Here is a 12,523-nt window from a genome sequence, read left to right as displayed (position 1 = left end):
AACTCTGCAGACGCTCAGAGCTTCCAGGGGGTGGGGGATTGGGGCTGGGTCAGGGCCTGCCTTCTCACCCTCGCTTAGCGGGGCTTCCCAGAACTGACCCAACCCCTGCCCTCTTGCATGCAACTCATACTTAGCTGGCAGGGGAGAATCTGATCTCAAGGGCAGATCTCCCAGGGTGAGGCTTACCCATTGCACATCGGATTTGCTGACCCCTGCTATGTTCCCAAATGCGGGATACACAACTGCATTATTTCTGGTAGTGGGGGACTGCGTTCGCGCTCTACCCCCGATTTATTGGTGAAAGAAAAGGTAAAGTGTGCACTAGGCCTGCTAGGTTGCATACTTTAAGATTGTGCTCACATTGCGTTTCTTCAATTAGGTTCACCTTTGGGTGATCACTTTTCCACATTTTATCTGTTGAATTGAATTATGCTTCTTTCATCACCACAGAAGTAATGTGTATTACAGAGATAAGCTGCTATATGTATTGGGCACACTGCACATGCTCAGGCAGCATCAATCATGCTTTGTGCAGCACAATGCTGGCCTAAATTGGGAACAGCCAGCATGGACCTGTTGCTACAGAGGCATATTTTGGGTACAACTAGCATGCCAATGTTTTACATGAGTGACAGTGCTGTCTTACACCGTGGACACATTGATCATTAACATGTGTTGTGTTGTAAAATATTCTTTTCTGCTGTTGGTGACATGGAATTTTCATGTTCCCCTTTAGAACTGATTGTATACTTATGGCTTTTTGGTCACCTTTTCTGCTGTTAAATGCACCATTTCAACCCCATATTTGAAAAAAATTCTTGGGGGGGGGAACTCCCACCCCCCCCCCCCCAACCCTCCCTAGAACCTTATAGCTCCCTCGCTACGCTCGGTCGCCCCCACTATTTCAGAAAAATATGAACACATAGACACTGAAAGAAATCGCAAGCAACTAACCTTTGATCACTGCCCATGACACCAAAAGCTATCTTTGGGACTGCATGGCTATCACTGCCTGTGATGCTATTGTGTCAAAGGTCACACAATATCGCTTATTAATATACGGCTTTGGGTGTGGTTGTTGACTTTTGGCTCGCCGGCCCACTGGGTGACAAAAAGTGAATGCTTCGGCCCCACATTCAGAAATGTTGGACAAGCCTGGTCCACCCCTACACCTTCTCTTCAGCAGGATGACCTTACTGATATTTTAGATAAAGGTCCACAGGAGGATCTTGTTGTTCCTTTTCATACTGCTCTACAAAGAAACATTTCTGCAAATTGGGAAACTCCTGAAGCTTTCCCTGGCAGTATATAAAACACTTTCTGCCAAATACAGGGTATCAGCTTCAGATCCTGAATATCTGAGCAAGCATCCAACTCCAGAGAGTCTAGTTGTACAAGCAGCAACTTCATCTAACAGTAGGTCGGCATACCCTACTATTCCACAGGACAGGGATGATAAAAGATTTGATGCCATGTCAAAAAAAGTCTTTTTGGCATGTAGCATGGCGCTTAAGTCAATTAACCCCACTTGCACGCTAGCAAGATTCAGCCACACACTTTGGGAGTGTGCTTCATCTGCAGCTGAGTGTCTCCCAGAAGGAGAAGAAAGGGATGCATTCTTAAACATCATCAGGGATGGAAAGGATGCAATGTGCGAGTCCCTCCAAACAGGCATTGATTCTGCTGACAGCATCAGCAGGGCCATGGCGGCAAGTACCACATTCCGCAGATTTGCGGTGTTGCGGAAGTCTGGTTTTGCTCCAGACGTACAGGCCAGACTTCTGAACATGCCCTTTGACGGTACTTCTTTATTTGGAAAGAAGGCTGATGACAGCCTGGAGAGATTACAAACATCCAAGGCAGCAGCGAAATCCCTTGCGGCTGCAATCTGGCAGACTCCAAATCGTCCCTCAGGAGCATCCTGGAGAGGTAGGTCCTTTTGATTTTAATCCGCATTCGGAAAAGGCAGAGGACAGCTAGCTCAAAGGGGCCAGAGACGATTCACCCGTGGTGGACGAGAAAAAGGTACAAAAGCCGCAGCAGGTGCCACTTTACCCTCAGCATCTGCATCAGCCGCTTCGAAACCCCTCTGAGGTCTCCCCTCACAAGACACCAGTAAGGGGCAGGTTAACTCAACATCTGGCAGAATGGCAGGCTATTACGTCAGATGCTTGGGCATTGGAGACAGTTGCCCAAGGTTACTGCCTGCCCTTCCTACACATTCCTCACAGCCGTCCACCGGGGAACAACTCTTTGAAGTTTCCAGACCCGCTCTTTATGCAGGAGATTGTAGACCTGCTAGAGAAGCGTGCCATAGAACCGGTACCCATAGCGGAGAGGAACAAGGGTTGGTATTCCCCCTACTTCCTAGTACCAAAGGACGACGGAGGACTGAGACCCATCTTGGACTTGCGAGAATTGAACAAATTCCTCAGGAAAGACAAGTTCAAGATGGTAATTCTTTCTCAGATCCTTCAGGCCCTCCAGCTTCAGGACTTGTTGGTATCTCTAGACCTTCAGGATGCTTATTTCCATGTGCCAATCCATCTCAAACACAGGAAATACCCGAGGTTCACAATTGGCAAATCTCACTATCAATTTCAAGTTCTGCCATTTGGGCTGACCTCCGCCCCGAGGGTCCTTACCAAGCTAATGTCGGTAGTGGCTGCAAGTCTAAGGAGGGAAGGGATCCACGTCTATCCCTACCTGGACGATTGGTTGATCAGAGCAGTATCTTTGGAACAAGCTCAGATCCAGCTAGATTATGTCTGCCACTTCCTTCACAAGCTGGCCTTCTCCCTCAACTTAAAGGAGTCACAGATGATACCATCACAGAGACTCCAGTTCATGGGAGCAGTCCTGGACACTTCCCTGGTTCCCGCCACCAGAGGTGAGGGCTCAAGATATTCTACAGATGGTCACCAAGTTTCAAAATGCCCAAGGTCTACCAGCCTTCGACTTTTTGAGGTTGCTAGGCCTCATGGCATCCTGCATCTTCCTAGTGCCAGAGGCTCGCCTGAGAATGAGATCGATCCCTCCAGTGGGCACTAAGAATCCAATGGTCGCAATTCTCAGGAAGAATGTCAGATCTCCTTGAAGTCCCAGACAGAGTAGCTCGAGACCTTCAGTGGTGGGCCTGTCTGGAGAACATCTTGAAAGGAGAACAGTCTTGGCAACCATGTCCGGAGATAACAGTAGTCACGGATGCCTCACTCACGGGGTGGGGAGCCCATGCCAACGACTTGACCATCAGTGGTCGTTGGTCTCCATCGGAGTCCAGACTACACATCAACCTGTTGGAGCTGAGAGCAATCAGAGTAGTGCTGAAAGCTTTTCTGCCATCAGTACAGGGAAAGAATGTCCTGATAATGACGGACAACACAGTGACCATGCACTACCTGAACAAAAGAGGGGTCGTAAGATCACTGCCATTGTGCAGAGAGAAAATGCATCTCTGGTTTTGGGCAATTCAAGAAGGAATCTCTCTATTGGCAGTTCACCTAGCCAGAGAGAAGAACTTGACGGCGGACGCTTAGAGCAGGCAGAGCACAGTTTCCCACAAGTGGGAGCTAGCTCAGGAAGTCCTTCAAGAGATCTTCACCCTTTGGGGAACCCCTCGGGTGGATCTGTTCGCCACCAGCATCAACAGGAAGTGCGATCAGTTTATTTCAAGGGAATTTCCCCCGAGAGGAGCTCTAGGAGACGCGTTCTTAGTGGACTGGGAGTTTCCACTCCTGTACGCGTTTCCTCCAGTCCCTGTCATTCCTCAAATGATCAGGAGGTTGAGAAGATTCCGGAAAGCCATGATCCTAATTGCCCCAGATTGGGCCAGGAGAACGTGGTACCCGGACATTCTGGACATGTCCATCTGCCCTCCAATTCGTCTTCCGCAGAGAGAGGACCTTCTCTCGCAGAAGGGAGGTTAGGTTCTCCATCCAGACATCAGAACCCTCAACCTTCACGCTTGGGTTCTGAAAGGTTGAGATACAAGGATTGGGATCTCCCGGATGACGTTATGGAGGTGTTGCTTTTTGGCCATAAGTCCAGCAACAAAAACCTTATACCGCTGCCGTTGGAACAAATTTTGCAGCTGGTGTAGAGAAAAGAATATTGAACCCTTTTCATGCAATACACCAATGGTGTTATCGTTCTTGCTTTACTTAGCAAATTCAGGTCTTCAAATTGGTACAATCAAGGGCTATCTCGCAGCGCTGTCCATCTTTAAGCCTACTGCTGAGGAGTCTTCATTTTTCAAATTACCCTTGGTAATCTAATTTCTGAAAGGGTTAACTAACGTTTATCCCCCAAAGCTTTTTCAAGTTCCATTGTGGGACCTAAATCTAGTCTTAACATTTCTGATGGGTACTCCTTTGGAACCACTCCATCCCTGTTCATTAAGATTTCTCACTCTTAAAACAGTCTTTCTAGTGGCTCTAACATCTGCCAGAAGAGTGAGCGAATTACAAGCTCTATCTTTCAAACCTCCTCATACAATCTTTCATAAAGATAAGGTTGTTTTACAAGTGAAGCCTAATTTTCTCCCAAAGGTGGTCTCTGAATTCCACATTACTCAGAAAATAACCTTACCTTCGTTCTATCCTCCTCCCCACCCAGGGAAAGAGGAAGAGAGGTTACACAGGCTGGATCCAAGGCGTGCCTTGAGTTTTTATATTAGCAGACTTGCTAGGATAAGGCAAGCAGACCAATTGTTTGTAGGATACGCAGGGCATAAATTAGGATTGCCAATCACGAAACGGACCATTTCAAGGTGGATCATTTTGACCATTCTAGAATGCTACAAATTGGCAGGAAAAGAACCCCCTCAACATCTTAGGGCTCATTCAACCAGGGGTATCGCAGCCTCTTTGGCTCTCCAAAGAGGGGTTCCAATTAGAGACATATGTGCGGCTGCCACATGGTCGTCCGCACATACCTCTACTAGATTTTACAGCCTGGATTCCTCCTCTAGCCAGGAGACAAGATTTGGGAAAGCTGTGTTGCATTCTGTACATTCTTAAAGGGAAATATTTCATTTTTAATCCCACCTCCTCTTCACACTACTGCTATGGGAGTCTATCAAAGATGAGGAATACGTTGGAAGACACAATCCCTTCGAAGAACAAGTTAGTTTCTTACCTTGTAATGTTCTTTCAATGGGATGTTCCTCCGACGTATTCCTTATCGCCCCTCACATCCATCCCCGCAGTAGAACTTCCCTTAGAGTTGCAGCTTACGCTCCTTCAAGGTTAATAACCAATTAATGCAAAGCAAATTTAAGCTTCAAAACGGAACTGAGCAACGGACGCTTCGCGAGTCTATTTATACACACGATGACGTTGGCGGCAGTGCTCCAGATAAGATTTCGAAGTGGGAGTATTTTACTCCCTCTTTTTTAAAGTTGGGAGTAAAATGATTTTTTAGGGAGTAAAAGTGTAATTCCAATTGCAAATGGGAGTAATTTATATGCAGGTAAAATATGTTTTAAATGGAAAATGTTTTTGTAATAATGATTTCTTTGCACTTAGTTATTCAGGCGCATAAAAAGATAGATACAGGTTTGCTTCTTCCCATCAGGCAGTAATAATAGTAGTTTCTTCCTGTGGCACTACGAGCGTTACTACGTGCAATACTGGTCTAAACATATCATGGAGCTCTGCAGGTGAAGGCAATTTTTTAGTTGGGAGTATTTTTACTCCCCACTTTTATGTTTTGGGAGTATTTGCCTAGTTTTAGTGAGTAAAAGTGGTCGATACACCCCTTATCTGTAGGGCTGGTCGGCGGTGATACAGAGGCTGTGGAGGGACAACGACTCGAGGGACGTCGACGCGCATCGCCCTCTACTGAAAACATTTCCAAGGCCAGCAAGCTGGAATGGGTAACATCAAAGATAAGGACTACGTCGGAGGAACATCCCATCGAAAGGACGTTACAAGGTAAGAAAGTAACTTGTTCTTCTGTGGGGCGGAATGCCCTTCCTCCATTTACAGGCGGATTGCCCCTTCCTTACAGCTTGCATTGCGGCGGATTGCGGTTCCCTACTGGACTGGTGGCATTGGATGCACAGTCTGTTTCCCTTCTTCGCCAGTTGTTGTGTCTCATGGTAGGGACATGGGGCCTCGTCTGCTCACACCCTCTTCCTTACAGCCACACTTCTAATGAACACACAGGGCCATGGGGGTGTGTGACCTTCTTTATTCCCCTCTGTAGTTACTCTGTTCCCGGCTCTAGTAGCCCCTCCTCTTCTTCCCTCAGTCCTTCCTCTCCTCCTTAAGGTCGACCGTGGTTTTAAGGGGGGACTGACCTTATTTACTTTACAACAAAAACATTCATAAAACAATTGAACGTAATGGGGCCGTTCGCTGGGCTCACTTAATAATCTTGCCTCAGAGGTGCAATCAAAGCGGGCTAAAATGCTGACATTTTATTTGGCTCTGCGCACCACAGAGCTAAGCCACATTTCTAGTTGCCTACAGCTCATGAATGCACCATATGCACCAGGCATCCAGCTACTTACAAATATCCCCTTCCTGTATGGAGGTATGTTTAAGTGCTTGATGATATTTACTTGTTTTGAATGATTGTATTTCAGAATATTCTAGAAAATGAACGAGCACTTTAACAGCATCCCAGGATATTGGAAAGAACAACTCTTCAAGGTTTCAAAGGCCGGTCCCTAGGAAAGAAGCGAAGGACCATCCTGTCTCTTCTTTCTTTAGACCTGCGAAGTGCTTTTCCAGCTCATAACAAACGCAGTGATAAAGCATTTCAGGGTGCGTGGTATTCTGCTGCGTCTAAACATCGCGGGAGAATGCTCCCCATTTATCTCTGTGCCAGCCAAGTTTATACCACCCTATCCTGCACTCAGTGTTTCCAGTTGTCCATGTAGCAGTTTCGCTTTGGCAGCGTTTATTGAAAGCTGTCAGAGAGCGAAGCTGTGATAAGTGCATGGAAATGTTGATGCATTTTGTTGTATAATAATGGGAGGGAGGCTTCTGTGCAACTGGTTCAACTCTTTATTGTGGCAGCAGTATCAGCAATGCACGACACATTAATATATAAGTCTTAGAGTCCTAGGGCAACTGGCCCTCAACTGTACTAGGTGCTGTATTGCCATAAGGTCTGTGAAAGAAGTTTATCTCATCACATGAGAGGAGCGCCGGGAGCACGACATGCTCTGTGTCCTCTGCTCCCGCTACTGGTGCTTCGCGCTCTCTTCACCATGCTCTTCCGGGTTCCTCGCGAGATCTTGCAAGACCTAACTAGCGTCAAGCGATATCTCTACACCTTTATTTTCATTTTCACGTGTTGTGTATGGCTGTAGGCATCGGTGGGCGTGGGCCCGAAGATTTCCAAACACCATCGCCATCATCCTGCCATGGGGAGCGCAGAACCCAGCATTCCTGGGATAGATACTGTTGCAGAACTGGTGAACCATTCGAGCAGCGATGGCTTATCTTGGATTTAAATAATGTGGTTGGGTTCTTGTGATGCGGTCTCGGTGTGGGGTTCAGCCCGGCGGGCAGAAATCGGCACTGGCGGCAGCATGCTGTTCATCCTTGCACAGCGCCACAAAAGTCTTTTGTGGAGAGCAGCACATGGAAAAGTGTTGTCCCTGGTTTTAATGGGGAAACCCACATCAAAGTTGGTCTCATTCTACTCTGGTTCGTTTCTGTTTTTTTAAAACGTTGTCTTTATTGTTTTTTCCATCAAAATAGAAGCAACATACCACCACATGTCATATAATAACAACATGGAAGACAGAAACCTAACCCTCCTCCCTCCCTCCCTGCCTCCCTCCCTCCCTCCCTCCCCTAAAACTGTAGGTTATTTACATTTTTTATTTTAAAGATCACAAGAGAAATAATAATGAGCGCGTACAGCAAAAAGAGTTGCATTCCGAGGTCATATTGGAATTATTTTTTCTTCCCTCCTCCCCCCAAGTCGTACATGTGACCCTTCTGCCTCCTGATTCTCTCCCCAACCTGGTTCCCACCTCATACCAGCCGAGACTGTTCCCAAGAAGTAGAATGCTATACAATTGATGTGGCATCTATTGTCTCTTTTGTAACCCCGCATCTAGGGTCTAGCATACCCCCATTTGGACATAAGTGGTTCCCATTCTTCTTGAAACTAATCCATGTGGTAATTTACCATGGCCATTAATCTTGCCATTATAAACATGTCTCAGAGTTTATGCAGCCAGTGTGCTCTGTTTGGAACTCTCTGGTTTTTCAATTTTTAGGCCACTGCCAGTCTCCCGGCCCAGAACATTGCCTCTCACATTCTCGGGAAGCGGTACTCTTCGATATCTATCGGGGGTCACCTAATAACATTTTTAGGGTGTTTAGTGTAAACTGAATTCTTGTTACTTCCTTCATCCAGCTCAGGATCTCGGCCTAGTAAATTAGAATTTTGGGGCACTACTACCACATGTGGGAGAGTGATCCTATTTGCCCCACAGGCTCTGGGACACAGTAGGGAAACTCTGCTCTACATCTTGGACAGCTTTAAGGGATCAAGGTGCCAACCATGCAACATTTTAAAGTTATGTTCCATTGCCGCTCTAAATAGGTTACCATGGAACATAACTTGGTATGCTTTGTCCCAAATCTCCTCATAGATTTGTCCCCCAGCTAAGTCTGTCCAATATAATTTAAATATTTGCCTTTCTGCAGTCTCTAGTTACAAGAGCTTTATGTAGCTTAGAGAGGATCCCTTTTCTTGAGTTTGCTGAGTCTATAATCTTTTAAAACGGTTTTAGATCAAGTGACAGTTCATCTCTCCATTTTGGATCTGTGATTTTCCCTTTCCATCTCAAGTATTCGAAAATGGAGATTGCATCCCCAAAGTGAGCTCATCAGGGAAGGCCAGGAGGACAGTTTATCATTCAACCCTCCTTTTCTTCATAGTAAATGGAATTACCACTATAGAAAAGAGCAGATAGATAGTATCCACAGGACCCCTAAGGTTGGATGCCTTCTTATTCGTACAGGGATGGTTTTCAGTGGGGCCCATAGCCAAGCCCTGACATTTCTTAGGGTTGGTAGCCATGTCTTCTATTTATGTCCAATCTATACCCACGTCGTCTCTCATGTATTCCATAAGGACCCTGAGTTGGGCTGACTTATAGTATAGTTGAAAGTCTGGGAAGCCGAAACCACCACATTCCTTGGGAAGGGTGAGCGTTGTTTTTTTAATCCTCACTCTTCTGCCCTGCCACACAAATTTGGTTATCATGTAATCAAGGATCTTAAAGTGGGTCTCATGGAGCCTTGTCAGTATTGCTGAAAATAGATGCTGCAAGCGAGGTAAAACATTTTTACCAATGTCATTCTCCCGTACCATGACAGTGTAAGCGGGTCCCATCTCTTTAGATCTGCCCTCAGAGTGTCTAGGAGGGGATTGAAATTCAAGTTGCCTATTCTTGTAATCTGGATTCCTAGGTATGTGATCATGTCTTTCTCCACCCTTATACCTAATATCTCCATCCCATGTTCTAGACTGGATCTGCGAGCCTAGATGGGCATTACACTCGACTTAGTTACACTAATTTTCAGACCCGAGAAGTGTCCAAAAAGGTTGATTTGTTCAAGGAGTTCTGGTAAGGAGTTATGAATATCTCCCAGTTACCCCAGTATGTCGTCCGCAAAGAGGGATAACTTAAAGTCCACCTCTTTGCATCATATACCTCTAATTTCCAGTGTTCCCCTTATGGCTACTGCTAAGGGCTCCATCGTCAATGCGTCTAACTGTGACAACAGCGGGCATCCCTGCCTTGTCCCTCTTGATAGAAGAAACGGTGCACACAAATTCCCATTTATGTGGGTCCTATCTGAGGGAGCTCTGTACAGGGCTGCGACCCATTTTCGGAGGTTTTGACCCAAACCAAATTTCTCCAGGACTTTATACTTATATTGCCATTCTACCCTATCAATTGCTTTTTCTGAATGTAGTGAGATTATACAAGAATCAAGGTCTTTTTCATGAGCAGAATGTACCAAATCAATTGTTTTTCTAATGTTACCGGAGCCTTGCTGGCCTTTGATAAAACCCACCTGGTCTCCGTGGACTAGTGACGGCAATATTTTTACATCTGTGTTCAAAAGAGAGATGGGTCTGTAAGAAGCACATGATTTGGGGCCTTTACCTTCCTTGTGTAACACTACAATAATGGCCCCTAACATTGAATCAGGCAAGACCCCCTTCAAAAATCGCATTAAACACTTTTGTCAAATGGGGGGCTAAAGTAGATTGGTATGTTTTGTAAAAGCGGACTGCAAATCCATCGTCCCCTCGGGTAGTTCCTGATTAAATTCCATTCATGGTTTGAATTACTTCATCAGTTATAGGAGAATCAAAGTTGTCCGCTATCTCCCTCGAGACAGCTGAGCTCTTTAGTTGATCAAGGAAGTCTGTTATGTGAGAACAGTCCCCTTATATTCAGCTGTGTATAACTGTTAGGCAGAATCCTATGCAGTTCCCTTAGGGAGCACTACAGATTAGGACTACAGGTATATGCAATAAATCCCCTTTGTTATCAGTCCGTACCACACAGATTTAGTTGGTAACTGTGGCTGAGCAGTCAGACGTATCTCAAGAGGGAGATGAGCAGTATTCAGGGTTTACACAATAGGACCACAATACTGTGGGACAAGGACACTCTGACCAAAGCTTTCTATCAAAAAGAATATATATATTTATTTTACACACTCTTTACTCTACACACAAATCACTATCATTAAAGCAAGTTAAAACAGTCAAGGAAAGTATACACAACTCCCTTTAAATTGTAGACAAGTTTGAGCAAGAGTGAAAACTGAGAAAAATGGCACAGTGTAAACCAAGCAGAAATGTCACTCTAACAATTTCTTCAGAGGGAGGGAAAGGTCAAGTTATACAGGGTTAGACTCCTAAACACACTTCCCAAATAGATTGTGAACAAGCTAAGCAAGGTAGCACCTTAGCACAAGCAATACTTAGGTGAAAACCAAGCGAAATGGCACTTCAACAATATATAAAGGGGAAGGAAAGGTAGTTATAAGAGTTTAGGTGCACCAACACATTTCTTGATGAAAAGCAATCTAGAGAAGGCAGTTGTAACAGAATTAGCCAGAGTCAATAGGCCTGTGCCAGAGTCAGTGACACGAGGAAAAGTGCCCAGGTTCAAATGGTTCTAGTAGCTGCAGTCAAGTCTTTAACAGTTGAAAAGGAGGGTGCAGAAGGTAAAAAGATAATGATAGACGATGGGGACTGCCAGCCCAGAAGGTAAGTAAAGGATTTAAAACACCTTTAACAGTACCCAATGAAATCGGAGGCCTGGCGGAACAGTGTACCTTAAAAGTGGAAGCGGCTCCTGCGGTTGTGGTAGTTCCTGGCAGTTCCTGCAGTTCGGGAGATCCAGCAGAGGAAGAGAGGCTCTCGTCGTGGAGGAAGGTTCCAGTTACTGCACTGCCTAGGGATGAAGCCGGCCGCGGTGATGCCCAAACGGAATAAAAGGTATGCTCTATTAAATCGCGGTCGTGGTGGACGGGCGCCTGGCTATCTGGTCTCCTAGTGCTTGGCACTGGCGATTCGACCAATGCAGGACCTGGAAGGCGATAGGCGAACTAGTTGGTCCCACCAGCTCAAGGGAAGAAGGCTCTTGCAGGTGAAGATCTTCTCTTGTTGTTGGAGAAAAGTGGTGAGGATCTGCAGCAGGGCTTCACCGGTGGTTCAGTTGTTGCAGATGTCTTTGGCTTCTCTCCTCCTCTGATTTTTCAGGTCCAGTGGCGACGTCTATCTTCCAGTCCGCAGATCCCTGCTTTTATGCAGAAAACCCGCCATTCATACAGCCTAGCTGTCACTCACGCAGCGGGGTGGTTATCCTGGCGGGATAACCCCCCAGCCTATCAGGGCAGAGTGCGACTTGGGTTGCTTAGGCAACCCTGTCCAGGGGGCCTATTCCCCCTCCCACACATCCTGTCTACCCCAGACCCATGGGCGCCTGAAGGAGGGCTTCTGTCCAGAAGCCCGCCAAAAGGACGAACAAAGGGCCCAGACCTAGGTTTGGATTACAGAGAGCGACACGAGAAAGAAATATTATCAAAGATCCGGCAAAAAAAAAACACTGGAGTAAAGTTGATATTAAAATGACCCGGCGGTATGTTAAAGGCTATCATAAAAAGTGGTAGCTTCGAACAATGGGAAAATCCCATAGGAACATATTTGCGGTAGAATATTAATGGTAGTAACCACTGCCACCAGCCAAAAACTTTGGGGAGAGGGACTGGGCAGTACCCTCTCGAAAATGAACACCAGGGAAAAACTATTAACCCTTCCCAGTACCTCCATAGTAATATGGTTTGTACTGGTTTTGTTCATAACTATTGACTCGCAAAGTCAATGGTAACTTTGCATGCCCTGGGAGACAGTAGTCAGTCCCAGTTTGTATGGAGTCTGTTTGGAGGTCACTATGAGACCCCTGTGTTACTGCACTGAGGGTGCTGTGTAACACACATGTAAAAAGATGATACCTATGGAGTGA

The 12,523-nt window shown here is 46.0% G+C and overlaps 1 protein-coding gene and 1 non-coding gene across 2 annotated transcripts in view; both read left to right on the top strand.

Moving 5' to 3' along the window:
* Nucleotides 1–12,523, top strand: part of LOC138453438 (lebercilin-like) — a 1,169,225-nt gene that overhangs the window by 293,582 nt on the left and 863,120 nt on the right. The gene's annotated exons all lie outside the window — the stretch shown is intronic.
* On the top strand, nt 127–288 carry LOC138460000 (U1 spliceosomal RNA). Its single transcript, XR_011262771.1, has one exon. It is a non-coding gene; the product is annotated as a U1 spliceosomal RNA (small nuclear RNA).

This window comes from Ambystoma mexicanum, chromosome 4p (assembly GCF_040938575.1).
Source record: "Ambystoma mexicanum isolate Mex_15411 chromosome 4p, UKY_AmexF1_1, whole genome shotgun sequence".
Lineage (NCBI taxonomy): Eukaryota > Metazoa > Chordata > Amphibia > Caudata > Ambystomatidae > Ambystoma > Ambystoma mexicanum.
This window is presented reverse-complemented; position numbering and strand designations above follow the sequence as displayed.